Genomic DNA, 14651 nt, shown 5'->3' with positions numbered 1-14651 from the left:
TTGTTTCATTCAGAATAAATTGTATTTATTTAAATGATACATTGTATGAATACATATCATTCGATTGATACATGTATTATACTATCAGAATAATTACTTTCTATGGATTGTCCTCGAAGCAATATAGCTCTGAGAGAGAGAGAGAGATACAATATATGTACTACACAATATGGCTTCGTTATTCAAGCTCTGGCTCGTCTGTTTACTGAAATTCACAATTGACCTTTGACCTCTGAAGCTATCAATCATATCCCATCAATGATCAGTAAGACTACCATGATAATATAGAAGGTAGTAATTTGAATTAAATGACTAACCACTGATTTTTCAATATAAAAATAAATAACGATTATATTTTTCAATACTTAGTTAAAATTATTTGTTGAATTAAAAAACCATTAGGAGTTGATGACATTTTACAGGAGACATATTTAAAATTATTGTGTAGGGATAAGTTTTAACCAAGGATTGAAAATGCGGGCATTAAAAGATTAAAGCGACTAATTCATTACTTAAATTTAAACCCTAACATTATATGCGTGGGCCCACAAATTGTTTCTGAACTTCGCCCTTCGAGTCTTTTGTGTGTTTTCCAATAATTACTTTGCTTCAGCACATGAGAGAAAAATCCACAATAATGTGGGCGATTAATTACATTACTCTTTCAAACAACGAAAGTAATGAAAACAATATTAATCTTCATTGACATTTCATAAGTGCATATATGAATCAGTTATCTACTCATTATATTCAGATTCAAAAACAGCAAAAATAAGGCAAAAATGATCTTCTTGAAATTTGGCACACATATAGTTTTTATGACGAAAATCTCACAGGCAAGGGGAACTGTGCAGGTTTTCCTTTGACCTCGCGAGTGAAGCTGCGAGCAAAAGCTAGTTAAGTAATAGTAAAATATATTCTTGTTTAATAATAACAAGTGTTTGTATCTTAAGAATACACATTGAAAAAATGCAATACATTTTCTTGTTTGATAATAAGTGAATTTTATCAGAAAAGTTAGGACACACAGAAAAAAAATGCTCCGCCGTAACAGCTATTCGCTGCCGTGACCAGGATTCGAACCTGGGTTACTACGGCCACAACGTAGGGTCCTAACCACTAGACGATCACGGCTATTGGAGCGGATGCTGTATTTACCAAATTGCTCTATACTTTTACTTTTATCTGAATTAGTTGCGGTCACTGCAAGCGCCGTTACACAATAGATCCAATTTATGTTCTTTTTGGCCAACCAACTTCATCAAGTATAACCCGACTATATAAAAATGTTCACTATCTCGAACAATCTATTCGGGTAGTTGGTTATTTTAATTTTGTCGGATTAAAATGATGTTGAATGCATTCGATTTATTATCTGTCAAAGATATCTACTCCGATAGCCGTGATCGTCTAGTGGTTAGGACCCTACGTTGTGGCCGTAGTAACCCAGGTTCGAATCCTGGTCACGGCAGCGAATAGCTGTTAGGGCGGAGCTTATTTTTGTATTTTGGAACAACACATTTTCCAAAAAATAATGGTTTAAAAAATGTAGAGCAGTCCAGGAATAGTTGATAGTCTTTATAAACACTGAGACGTTGTTTTGATTTATGTGTTTCAATCATGAAAACATCTTTAGGTATATTAAGAAATAAAATATTTTAATAGAATTTAAATATAATGAGTAAATCGCGTTTAAAACCCGTTAAAATCTTTAATTTCTAAACGTATAATGCTCACGTAAAATCAAACTCAAGAAAAAACATCATTATGTTTATACGCCAACTTTAAAAACAAATACTTCAATCATATTATTTTTCATAATCCCTCCACTTATGCCATAGCCTACGGGCCACGCCTGCAAAATAAGATTACCATTTTATTACTTTAATGACCCTCGTTAGAATATAAAGTGAAATATAAGACGTTGTTATATTTTAAACATCTTGGTCGTTACAGACATGTAAATATTTTCAGTTCTTATTGCATACTAAAATATATTTTTTTTGTTGTTCATGTTACGTTTGGCAGCCTGGAAAATACCGTTAGATGAGCGATTAGGTCGCCTTAGGTATACACAGTATTATGCCTCTTGTATACTTGTAATATTTTTGTTAGTGCGTTGTGTGTTACAATCAATTATAAAATATTAAATAAACAAATAAAAGTTTTTACAATTGAATGTCAAATATCATGAACTAATTTTAAAAATGCTCTCATACAAAAAGAGTCAATATAAAACTTGCCAAAGACAGAATTTTCATCCTGAACAAAAGCATAATTAAATCTACGTTCAATTATAATACCCTGCTCTGATACAAACGTTAATTCCAATTAAATTTTTAATTAATATCTCATGAAATGTTATTTAAAACGTAATCTAAAGATTATCTGTATATCACTTTATCTTGGCATTATCCGATTATGAAATTAATAATGAGGTATTAGGATGATTCGAACCATCTTTAAAAAGAAAGTTGTATTTCAGATAAAAGATGAGTAAAATTGATTGTAAAATTATAATGTTTCTATCGTCTTCCAAATATAACAAAGGAATGGTAAGTATATTTCTTACTAGCTGTTCCCCGCGGTTTTACCCGCATTGCTCTGCTCCTGTTGGTCTTAGCGTGATGATATATAGCCACTAGCTTTCCGCCCGCGGCTTCGCCCGCGTTTTCAATGAAAAACCCGTTCCCGTAGGATTTCCGGGATAAAACCTATCCTATGTCCTTTCTCGGGTATCAAAATATCTCTATACCAAATTTCATGCAAATTGGTTCAGTAGTTAAGGCGTGATTGAGTAACAGACAGACAGAGTTACTTTCGCATTTATAATATTAGTATGGATGAATTTAGAAGCATTTCATGACACATGTGACACTAATTTCACTTTTTAATTACTATAAACAAATTACTGATTGTATAATGTATATTTTTATTAGATTACAAAGAAAACACACTTGTAAAACAACATATTGTTTTAATACCTTTTATGATACAATTAATATTTTTCATGTTGATATTCCCGTCCTATCAAAATAAATTTAGGCAAAATATTTCATCAAATTCGCAAATATTACATTTACCAAACACATCATTTATCCACAAATTTTCTATCAACCAATCACTTAGCCCAGGAAAAAATAAATTTGTGTTATGAATTTAGAGCTGTAGTGGCTTAGTGGATAAAGCCTTACTTTCCCAAAAAGGCGAGAGTTTGAAGCTAGAATGGCTTGTAAAAAAGCATTGGTATTTCAATTTATGTGCCCATTAACCACCCTAATAATCGCTACTCCAATTGAATAAAACCATTAAAAGAAAACATAGTAAGGAAACTAACATGTCCGCAACAACATAGAACTCCAGGCGACAAATAGTGTTAACAATACGACTGTATACAAATAAATAACTATATACATTTTTAGTCCTTATGTATTATGTTGAAAGCTAATTCAATTAATAAAATAAGTATAAACAATTGTGCAATATTTTAAGTACGAACCAAAGATTGCTCGATTGTTTATATTTGCTATACATAACAAATTACAAAAGGGTATAAATTATATTTATATACTGTAACGAAAGATTTGTCGTCCCATGTTCCTATAATAATCAATTTCATTCGATTTGGTTTTAGACAAATCACATGTTGTAATGTCATTATTTTCCTCTCTGAACTTGTTTACCAAGTAAAATATTTTCATGATATCCCATAGAATGTGATTTACAATAGAAAATATATCGTATGCCTGGGATGGATGGCTGTTGGATCAAACCCTTGAAGCCTCAAGATTAGTCAAAGTTCACAACCTTTCGCAAGGGTGTAAATGATAGGCATGATGAGTAAATCTGAAGGCTTCTGATTCATGGGTACTGGGAAGGAATTACGTCAGCATTTTTCATTTGTTTGTGTTTTGTAAGAGTGCACGGGATTTTCCTGGTTATAGAGATAGAGATATAGAGCCGCTATTAATTTGTAGTAACGGGTTTTTCATTAAGCACGGGTAGATGTTTTCGGCCTGTGCTGGCCACCTCCTGTGAGTGACATCTATCAAAAATATATTTTATTGTTCAGCCAATTATGCCATTTTACTATGCCAAGTTACAAGAAAAAACATCGGGCACAAATGATAAAATTTTATGATCAAAATAAGTGTCCGTATGTACGTTTTTTTGAGTCAATTTCACGGAAGAAGTGGTGAGATCTTGTTGAATTTTATCATTGGCCTGTGTAACAGCATCAGTCGATTGTGGATTACCTCTTTAGACCTGCAACGTCAAGTAATCCTACAAAAAAAATGTGTAACAACCTAATAATCGCTAATTTGAAGCGTAAGTTCTAAGGCACGGCAAGAAATCACCTGCCTCAGGTTCTGCGGTGCATATCCATGGACTGCGGCAATATTCTCCGCCATTCTTGCATTCCTTGAACGTTCATGTATTGGCTTATTATTGTCCCAATCAATAGTATACAATTTCCCCGCCAAACCTGCAAGAGAGAGCTGCGAAGGGGAACACACCACGTCACTGTGAAATATACGAAAAGCGTTCGTTTTAACGGACATTTATTGTAATCGTAAAATTTTATCATTTATACCTAATGTTTCTTTTTGTAACTTGGCACAGTAAAATGGCATAATTGGCTGAATATAAAAATATATTTTTGATAGATGTCACTCACAGGAGGTGGCCACCACAGGCCGAAAACATCTACCCGTGCTAAATGAAAGACCCTTTATCATAGTTTATATGGTAGAGTTTAACTCCATCTAATATTAGTACATACATTTTTAACCACCATCGCAAAACGACTTGGTTTTATAAGCTTGACGTGTTTGCTTACTTATGTATGCAGTGTAGTGTTTGTTAATGGCATCAAACATGGGCATCACAGCTCCCGAACGGATTAACCGATATTGATGTTTTTTTTTTTTGTTTGTTTGAAAGGTAAATTAGTGGGAACTGGGAAGTGTACTGTTTATTGCAAATCGTTTAAAAATAGCCACGGCATAAAAAGCGGTTGGCGGTTTATAATTTATAAATCAAATTAATTACAATAAAAAATATGCTTCACCGTAACAGCTATTCGCTGCCGTGACCAGGATTCGAACCTGGGTTACTACGGCCACAACGTAGGGTCCTAACCACTAGACGATCACGGCTACTGAAGCAGATGATTGGTACACCAAAGAGATCAATCTTATTCTTACTTTTACGAACAATTTGATACGGTCACGTACAAATAACTGCAAGATACAATCCGACTATTTTAAAATGCCCCCATTTCTTAACTTTTACTTCCTTTTTAATTTTGTAGGGTAATATCAATGAATAAAACTTAAATGTTGGTAGAGAAAGGTATCCGCTCCGGTAGCCGTGATCGTCTAGTGGTTAGGACCCTACGTTGTGGCCGTAGTAACCCAGGTTCGAATCCTGGTCACGGCAGCGAAAGCTGTTACGGCGGAGCATTGTTTTTTATTTGAAAAATTCTGTCCTAATTGAAAACTAACATATTAAGTAGAGAAGAGAAATAATAGAAACAATTTAGCATATAATATTTGCAATTGTATCCCAATAAAATTAAAAACTAATCATCGTACGATTTTTCCTATACTTAGGTGTAAAAGTTGTAAGAAAATATAGACACAATATTTGTATTTATTTTTTCGAGCAAGCTTATTAGAATTAGTAGTTGGTACTAAAACTAAGTTGTATATCTAGCATAGTTAATTGTTTTTATCATTTTTCTTCAAAAATATATTTAATACTTCAATTATTTACAGCCAGTAATTTCATTTGAACGTAATAAGCCTAGACATGGGCTAAAATAACATCAAAGAGCAACCATATTTAATTAATTATTTAGAATACATTCAAAATATTCAATTAATTTTCGCTGATAAATATTTCTTTAGTAATTTAGAGGAATGGAAAATTTACATTATACGTTGTAATCTAAGATTATACGTTTGACATTGTAGTGTATGTCCTTCCCTATTATCGGCTCTTAGACGCACACGACCTCTCACTCCGACCGCCTGCAGCCAACTGAGCTGTGTGAGCGGTGTCACCGTTGCACGTGCGCAAGAGATGACATAATACTTCCCTCTCTTTCACTCACATACACTACATCCCTCCTTTATTTTAGAAATTTTTAATTTTTTCAATTAATTTTATTAAATAAAATATTATGTTCTATTCGGGTATGTTATATGTATGCTTCTATTCTAGTCTATACCTAAGCACCAGTATCAGTCAATGACCTATTATACTAGTAGACGCGGCATACGCCAACATCATTGCACTAAAAAACAGCGTAATTAATACATACCTACTTACTAACGCATTATCACCAATACAGTTGTTCTCTCTTTCACTCTCACGCACGAGACATAATACATGTCTCACTCCTGTACTTCGTAATAACAACTGCCGATTAAAATATAAAAAGAACGTCCAGCCACGACGCTGAATGGTGCGTGACTAAGTGAAACTCGGGCACTTAGCTGAGTTTTTTCTTGCCAAAATAGAGAGCGGGTAACGTATCTAGCTTTTTTATATATCATAGGTATCAGTTAGTAAACACAGCTCAGGGACACGTCCGCTCCATACCAGCGATAGAGTAGAATGTGTCACCTGGCCTAGTAATATAATTCTATCTATATGCAACATCTCTCCTTTTCATTTTTTTTCTTTTTTTTTCCATTAAGTATATGTATATTCAAAATTATAATAATTTTTACAATATATGTATTCAAATCGATATTAATTAATAATTTTTTCAAACTCAAACCTTCATTCATCAACCATACCTCGTCCAGAAACGTTTAAAACGTTTCGTCAGTATAAGGACAAAATATGAATTTACCACTGGTTCGGAAAGCCGCCTCAACAGAGAAGAGCCGGCAAGAATATATAGGCATATAGTCGCTCCTTCGAAATCATAGAAATGTAACATCTTACATAGGTATTTATAATAACAATAATGACAATTTATTTAAGTATACGACAATCTATCATGAATAAGTTGTATACTTATATTTAAGTTTATTAAGTCATTATTTATTTATTAACCAATGGGACGAAATCGTTTTCAGTAACTTAATTTTCCTTCTGTAACTTAACTATACTTTTGACTAACTGTACCTGTACTGTACCTGTACTGTACTTAACCTGTTTTATTTTTTCCTTACATGACTATTGCACTACCTTGTGATATGTTTCACTCACTATTTATCATGACCTGCACTCCAGGTCATTTAGAAGAGGTGAATGCTGCTTCTTCTGACGCATAATTTAATTCACTTTCCTGCACCGGCATCTGCACCATCTAAGTAACCACTGTTTTCCCACATATTAAAATTATTAATAAACGATAGCTGCTGCCGAATTATTACCAAGTGAAATGCCTATAGACTGGGTACATACTTAAATGCTCGGTTATTATTTAATATCTATATTCTGTATATGTACTTCGTTACTAAAACAATATATGTTCCGATTTTAATTCAATACTAGCTGTTGCCCGCGACTTCGTCCGCGATTACGTCGTTTTAGGTCATTCGTCGTTTAAAAAAAATACGTGACACTTTATTTTTGAATGTTCTTAATTGTCTCTTAAAAAATTTAACTACATTAAAATTGAACACTCTGAAAATCTTAAAATCGGAGAAAATTGAAAATCTGAGGAAAACATGAAGGAATGTGATTTAAATTCTACATTACTTAGTATTTCAAATAATAATCTAAATTAAATGTAGATTAACAGTTTGAGCGCACCGTTATAGAATATGTACCTAAGTATTAAATTACGTTAGTTTACATAGTAACAAAACAAAAACACGATGACTTTCTTTCGCGCTCGGTACCACAAACTAAGCATGTTAATGGTACGTGGCCCGCGTCACTTGACCCCCCGCGAGTTCCCCTCCTTTGCTATGCGAAAATACATTCGTCGCCCTGCTGTAGGAAAAATTGTAATACTGTGGCCTGGGCGTTATACACGCCCAGGGAGTTCCTGAGTGCCGATAGACATTTATAACAATCTTATATTAATATCACCATCTTGAGGAAAAGCTTCTAATGTCGATTTAAAACTGCATACATACGAATTAACCTGATGAAACATGTTCTAAAATTGTGAAATGAGTTCAGTTTTAAATTCGAGAAATATTGATAATTCTTGTATTCGACTATTCGTTGTAGTCGAATACAAAATATATTTAAAGAAACTTAGGTTGGCCTTCAGGCAAAAGGGATCCTATCAAATGGTAAACTTGACCTTGTATCTTAAAAGTAAGCATGAAAGGACCTTCTGATAATTGTTGAGCACCAAAGGATCATTTGAAACGCACTACTATAAGAGCGAATATTGTCTAAGAACTGTTTAGATTGCACGTCATGTTCCTCTAAAAGTAGTGATTTCAAAGGTTCCGGTGTATCTTCAAACGAAAGCCGACTCCTTACTCCACTTTAAAGCATTACAAAAATAACATACTACGTTAATATCGCCTATACAGAAGATGATCTGTAATCAATTGTGAGGTTATAAGAAAACCCACTTTTATATTTGTCGGACCCCACCACCGAATTCGTAGATTGATCTTCTATGTTTACCTCTAAGTCATTAAGACTATGCGAAATCTGTCTGCAGTAAGAGGGGCCTCTCGCTATTCGTCCGTTTCCAGAGACCGAATAGTTTCAATTCTTAATCTTTCATTAAACAAACTTAATAATCGTTTTTGTCTCAATTAATTGTAATATTCGCGTCCCTACTCTAGTCATTGCTTATGCTCATGTTCATCTTCAAGAGATCGAATAATATTATGGTGCACCCTATCATTTGTCAAACGGTCTTCATATTGAGTAAAAGTTTCAGATTCTCGAGATAAAATGTGACGGCCGTGATCAGCTGTGAGACGTTATACCCTCTCAGTGAAGGTTTCGGTCTCACGGGATAGTACATGCCGTTCGCGGTCAGCTGTGAGCCGCAATTCTCGTTGTGAAGCGGTTTCAGGTTCTCGGCATAACACGTGTTGTTTTCGGCCTAGAGTATACCTCTAACGATTCTTGAGAACTCTTATTTCTCATTTTCTTAGCTTTGCTCGAATTTCGAGATAAAGATTTTTTAGGTGGCACTGATGCATGAAAATAAAAATTGAGTTAAAACGGACTGAGAGTGTTATAGACAAATATAATCAGAAAGCTTCGAACTCCTAAGCTATCGGAAGTTACACGTGTTATTGTGAGTCAACCATAAAAGATAGACATTTATGATGTCGGGAGATATTTTTTATATAATAAGGAGAACATTTCTTTCTGAATACATGATTTCTGTGTAGCTTTAACCATTAAGGTTGCACACGCGACGAAAGCTTAAAAATGGAGTTACTGCTCTGCTCAGGAATATGAAAAATAATTGTACCAAGTTTCGTTTAAATCCGTCGAGTAGTTTTTGTTTCTATACCGGTTATACGGACAAAAATTTTACTGTTTGCTTCTTTGGCATCAGTGTCGATCCCTAATCACCCCGTGATAGTTATTTAGGAAATATATTTCATGTACAGATTTAATATACCTAAGTATACATAATATATTTAGATTCCAATTTCCATGTAACGTTAAATTCGACTATACAATAACTAACAGACAACGCAGGTTACTCTCGTTTCCGTAAGTTGAGGCGGCTACATATTCGGTCCTCATAACATCACTTTTAGTGAACGAAACGACAGCGCGGTTTAATTCGATGCCAACACCATCAGAAAAAAGGAAATATTTTTAATTGTGAAAAAATATTATGATTTACACTATTTTAATATAAAATATATGGCTGTGAGTGTGTAAAAATAAATCCAGCTAGTTTCACATCACACTTATGTTTATAATTAGCTATACGACATCAAAATATACATATTAATTACCAAGCAATAATCATACAGGTAAATACTGAACAAAAGTATTAACAGTCAAAGTTTATTTTTACTAACATTTTACAACACCCATGTAAATGATGAAGAAATGATAATTATCAACGAACTAACCTTTTCTATAATACTTAACACAGCACATTTTTTAAATTATCTTGCTCAACTCTGCTCAAAAATTTGAGGGTTTTGTTGGAACTGTAATGTGTCAAAACTATGATATATCTAAACTACGATACAACTTGCATGCGGAAATGCTCATTACAATCAGTGAATTTAAAGAATAACTAACAACAACTATTCAATTTTATTGAGCTGATGAATATCTTTTGCCTGGAAGAGATCACCGCCGCCTAATAAATATACTGTGTTTTCTTATAAAATCGTAACATAATTTCTTTTATCTACTAAATTTTAATAAATAAGTTCTTTTTGTTATTTTTATCTAAAAATGATCTTGAGCTTATATTAGGCAAAAGTATACATTAACTTTTTATAATTTCAGGACCGCACCTTAAATGGGGTGCTCGGAAAATATGCCTACGGATTATTAATAGAGAAATGATACCTACACAACAAAGTTATGTTGGTTCCATTTTATTTATAAAATATAATGAAAATGGGCAAATATAAAACATATTATGTAAAATGATTAAAAATAAATAAATGAAGCAACTACGATTCAAAGAAAACATCTTTTTCAGTGTGAAAATGCTCTAAGCAATCCTGGATGATGAGTAGGTATAATATCATGTACTCTCATCCCAGTACGGTCGGTACCTCGATAGCCATAACGATAAATATTATAATCAGATAACAGCAAAGTCAGAATAAAAATCATAACTTGTACAGTTGTGAGTGCAAAATTTATGTTTCATTTGGCAATAACATTTTTTTTGGTACTAAAACGTAGTAGTTTGATATGTGGTTGGCTGCCCCTCCTCTCCTTCCTGAAAAATATCCTCCAAAATTACCCGAGATACTTCCAATGATTGAACCATACGTTGGACATTAACTTCAGTCAAAAATTGACGAAGCGGATGATTACTAATTTCCACTTAATCCTTGCTGCCACTATCTTCATCATCAAATCATCAATTTTCAAGTGTTGTTGTAAAATTGTCAGCAGAAATAGTCTTCCAAAGGCGATATAATTTTATGAACATTGAATCTGTAAATAAAAAATCAAACGTTAATAATTGTAAATCAATAAAAAAAGCTACTTACATATAAAATTTTATCAACAAACTACTGTTCCCAACGCACCTCAAAATCTTGTAAAAGTCAAAAAGAATTCATCATTTTATTATTTCATTCTAAAAGTGTAATATAAAACCATTATAAAACCAATAAAAAACATGAATTGCTATCATTATAAAAATAAATACCTATAAAAGTAACAACTTACCTTTTGTGGGAACGCATGGTGAAAATTCACAAAACACGAAGATTGAATTTGATATTTTTGGTTTTATGACATTTATTTTAATTTTATTTATTTATTTATTCAAATGCTTTATAAATATAAATTTATAAATAATAAATTTATAAAGAATAGAAACATTCGATCACGAAATTATGTGGGTTCGAGTCCCGCCTCGTGATCGAATTTTTTCTATTCTTTATAAATTTATAAAACACGAAGATTAAAAATGTAACCAATGAACACAATCAATATTAGATTAATTGTAATGGTGTCTAGTTTGACTTAAAATAATAAACATCTACCCTCACTTTTAAAAATGTAGTATATTCACACGAAATATAAGCGCACCTTATAGGGAAGGGAAGATATGGGTTAAAGAGTTAAATAAATAACATGATTATATTTAAATTATTAATTTTCAACAGTTGTTCAGTAGTGATAACATGTAAATTGATTTGATTTTTACGAAATCTCATAGATGGCGCTGTTTCAAATTTGTCTTTATACTACTAAATTCATTAAACTGTTTCTCTGCCCAAATTACGTAAATGACATAGTTTTTATTTTGTAAAGCTAGATAATAGCATGGCTTACTCGAAACCAACATTTAAACATGAGTCTTTAGATTGTACGCTGTCGTAGTACACGGAATATGTAAGAAAAATAAAGGTTCACAGCTCCTCCCGCGAAGGTGATATCATGATAATATGTTTAAACTATCCTCACCCGACCTCTTAGGAATATTCATGCAAAATTTGAAGTAAATCTATGCAGTACTTTCTGAGATTAGCCCGGAAATACATACAGACAAACAGACAAACAGACAAACCGACAAACAGACAAAAATTCTAAAAACTATATTTTTGGCTTCTATATCGATTATAGATCATGGATCAAGTATTCTTTTAAAAAAATATTCAATGTACAGTTTTGACTTTCCTACGATTTTATTATATGTATAGATACCTAATAAAATCGGAATGTAATATAATATGTATATATCTGTACCCTAAATAATAAAGTAAATATTATACGGCAAAATTGTAACCAAACATTAATTGGTTCATTATTTATTCTTATTTAAGCAACAACAACTTATCATATGATCCTTAGGCACAAGGAAGATTTGTTTATTTATTCGTTTGTCCGTCTCTCTTTCATATCGCAATAAAGCGATTTATGATATATTTTTGGGTGATAGTTTAGAGGCTAGAAAGTGGCAGCCTTTTTTATAGCGCATTAAATATATTTAATTCATACAGATACATAGTATTACAACGTTAAGGTTCATAATTATCAATTATTTAAATACCAACTTTTGGGTATAAACCACCCTGACAGAATTATAGTCTTAGTGGAGCTTGCTCTGCAACAGTACAATATCATACTATACTGTGCCATTGACTTCTATTGAACCGCTTTTAGCTTCACCTGTATGTTCGTATGACTGTATGCAACCGATTCTTTTCGATTCGCTTATGACCTACCCAAACCGTACAGATTTAACTTCAGTGACAATATTACAACAATTTATTGACAGTACAATAATGAATATTTAGTAAAGCGTGATTAATAATGTATTACTTTTTTTATACTTCTTATTGTAACCTCAACACACACGCGGTGTTGTTCATTGTATGATTATTACATTAATAACACATAGGTATTTAAAATTCAATTAATTGTAACGAACCTAAAACGAATCAAAATGTATCATTTTGTTGATGACTTTTTTTATTTGTTACTTATGATAACATTTGTATTTGTATTACTGACAACTTAATAGCCACTTGAAAAAGAAAAAGAATATAACTTAATGACAATAATAATGGCTAGACATTAATCACACATTAATGGTCTGAAAATAAGTAGTTGGATACATATTTTTTTTAGCTGTACAATGTTAACTGTAACAATCAGTAATACAAATTTAACTGTAACAATCAATAAAAACTTTGTTTTCCTATAACTATATAAGAATTTGCATAAATTAAGTAATTAACTTGAATTTACAATATTCAATTTTGCATTTCGAAATCAATACCAATATACCACCTCAATATTGTAGAGATTAATACTTGGAATTTATATTCTGACTAAGGCACGAATGGTGACCTATTCGCGATAATACATTTTTTTTTTGCTTTGACAAGAAATCTTTACCGTATTTCTTAATTGATAATCTTTTATTCAATCTAGTACGATATCCATTATTTTTTCGCAGCGGTGTTAATGCATTAGGTGCGATATTTAATGTTCAAAAGATGAGCTCTTAAAAGATGTATTACGTAAGTACCTACTTTATGAATATGAAATCAGACCAGTCTTACAAACCACCATTAAAACTTGGATTTTATATGAATTACTACGTTGTAAATCTTATTAAATTCTTAATAACCTTTTAAACTTGTAAATAAAATTATTAGTGTACCTATTGACTTTTATAATACTATTCACGTTGATGTTTGTGTTGCTGATTTTCTCGTCTATTATAAAATTGGTGTTTTTTAATTAAAAACAGTCGTTATTAATATAGTAATAACTAGATGCACATGGTGTATGATTTTACCATGGTTCTTACATATACCTTGCATATACCAATATTTGCGGTATGATGTGGTTATGATCCATTTTTTATTTTACATTAAATGTTCGTCTTGAAATTGACCTTTATTATCTATCTAAAAATTTTAAGTGTATATTTGACAGGTCGTTTGTCACTATACACTATCTATCAAAGTAATCTACTATATAAAAATAAGTCGGGTTTTCCTTCCTGACGCTACAACTCCAGAACGCACGAACCGATTTCCACGGCTTTGCACTCGTTGGAAAGGTCTCGGTCTCCGTGAGGTTTATAACAAGGAAAAGGTGTCTCTGGTGCGAAACGGACTTCGCCAGGTTTGCTAGTTATTAACAATTAACGATTCATATTTTATGCCAACTGTCTATTGTCCAACTTTTGTCTTTCACGGTATATTATTGTATAAATTACGTAAAAGTCGTTTTCAACGCTCCAACATGTAATGATTAACAGTGTGTTATACCTAACCCCAAACCGAGGTGCTACATTTCCGCTGAGAGAGTGGTGTTATGCTACTGCTACGTTCCGTTTAGAAAGCTTCTACATACCCGCAACGTTCCCGCGCAGGGAATTGTCACGTCCTTGCCACGTTCCGATAAGGAACCTCATACGCTGCTACATACCGCTTAAGACCCATCTTCAGTAGTACTACGACATTGCTACGATTGCCGCTGAGGAAATCCTTCTACGTCTTGCTTGCTTCGGCTCCTTAATTCCT

General features: G+C 32.6%; 4 non-coding genes across 4 annotated transcripts; 2 read left to right on the top strand and 2 right to left on the bottom strand.

The window, feature by feature from the left end:
- Nucleotides 1-1062: 1062 nt before the first annotated feature.
- On the bottom strand, nucleotides 1063-1134 carry TRNAH-GUG (transfer RNA histidin (anticodon GUG)). The gene has a single exon. It is a non-coding gene; the product is annotated as a tRNA-His (tRNA).
- A 265-nt stretch (nucleotides 1135-1399) lies between these two features.
- Nucleotides 1400-1471, top strand: TRNAH-GUG (transfer RNA histidin (anticodon GUG)). The gene has a single exon. It is a non-coding gene; the product is annotated as a tRNA-His (tRNA).
- Nucleotides 1472-5087: 3616 nt separating this feature from the next.
- TRNAH-GUG (transfer RNA histidin (anticodon GUG)) lies at nucleotides 5088-5159 on the bottom strand. Its single transcript has one exon. It is a non-coding gene; the product is annotated as a tRNA-His (tRNA).
- Nucleotides 5160-5370: 211 nt separating this feature from the next.
- TRNAH-GUG (transfer RNA histidin (anticodon GUG)) lies at nucleotides 5371-5442 on the top strand. The gene has a single exon. It is a non-coding gene; the product is annotated as a tRNA-His (tRNA).
- The last annotated feature ends 9209 nt before the right edge of the window (nucleotides 5443-14651 follow it).

The sequence above is a fragment of the Colias eurytheme genome, chromosome 6 (assembly GCF_061535395.1).
Source record: "Colias eurytheme isolate Ceu_HAF_F1 chromosome 6, ilColEury1 Martin Lab GWU primary, whole genome shotgun sequence".
Taxonomy (NCBI): domain Eukaryota; kingdom Metazoa; phylum Arthropoda; class Insecta; order Lepidoptera; family Pieridae; genus Colias; species Colias eurytheme.
The sequence above is the reverse complement of the archived record's forward strand: the minus strand, read 5'-3'. Positions and strand labels throughout refer to the sequence as shown.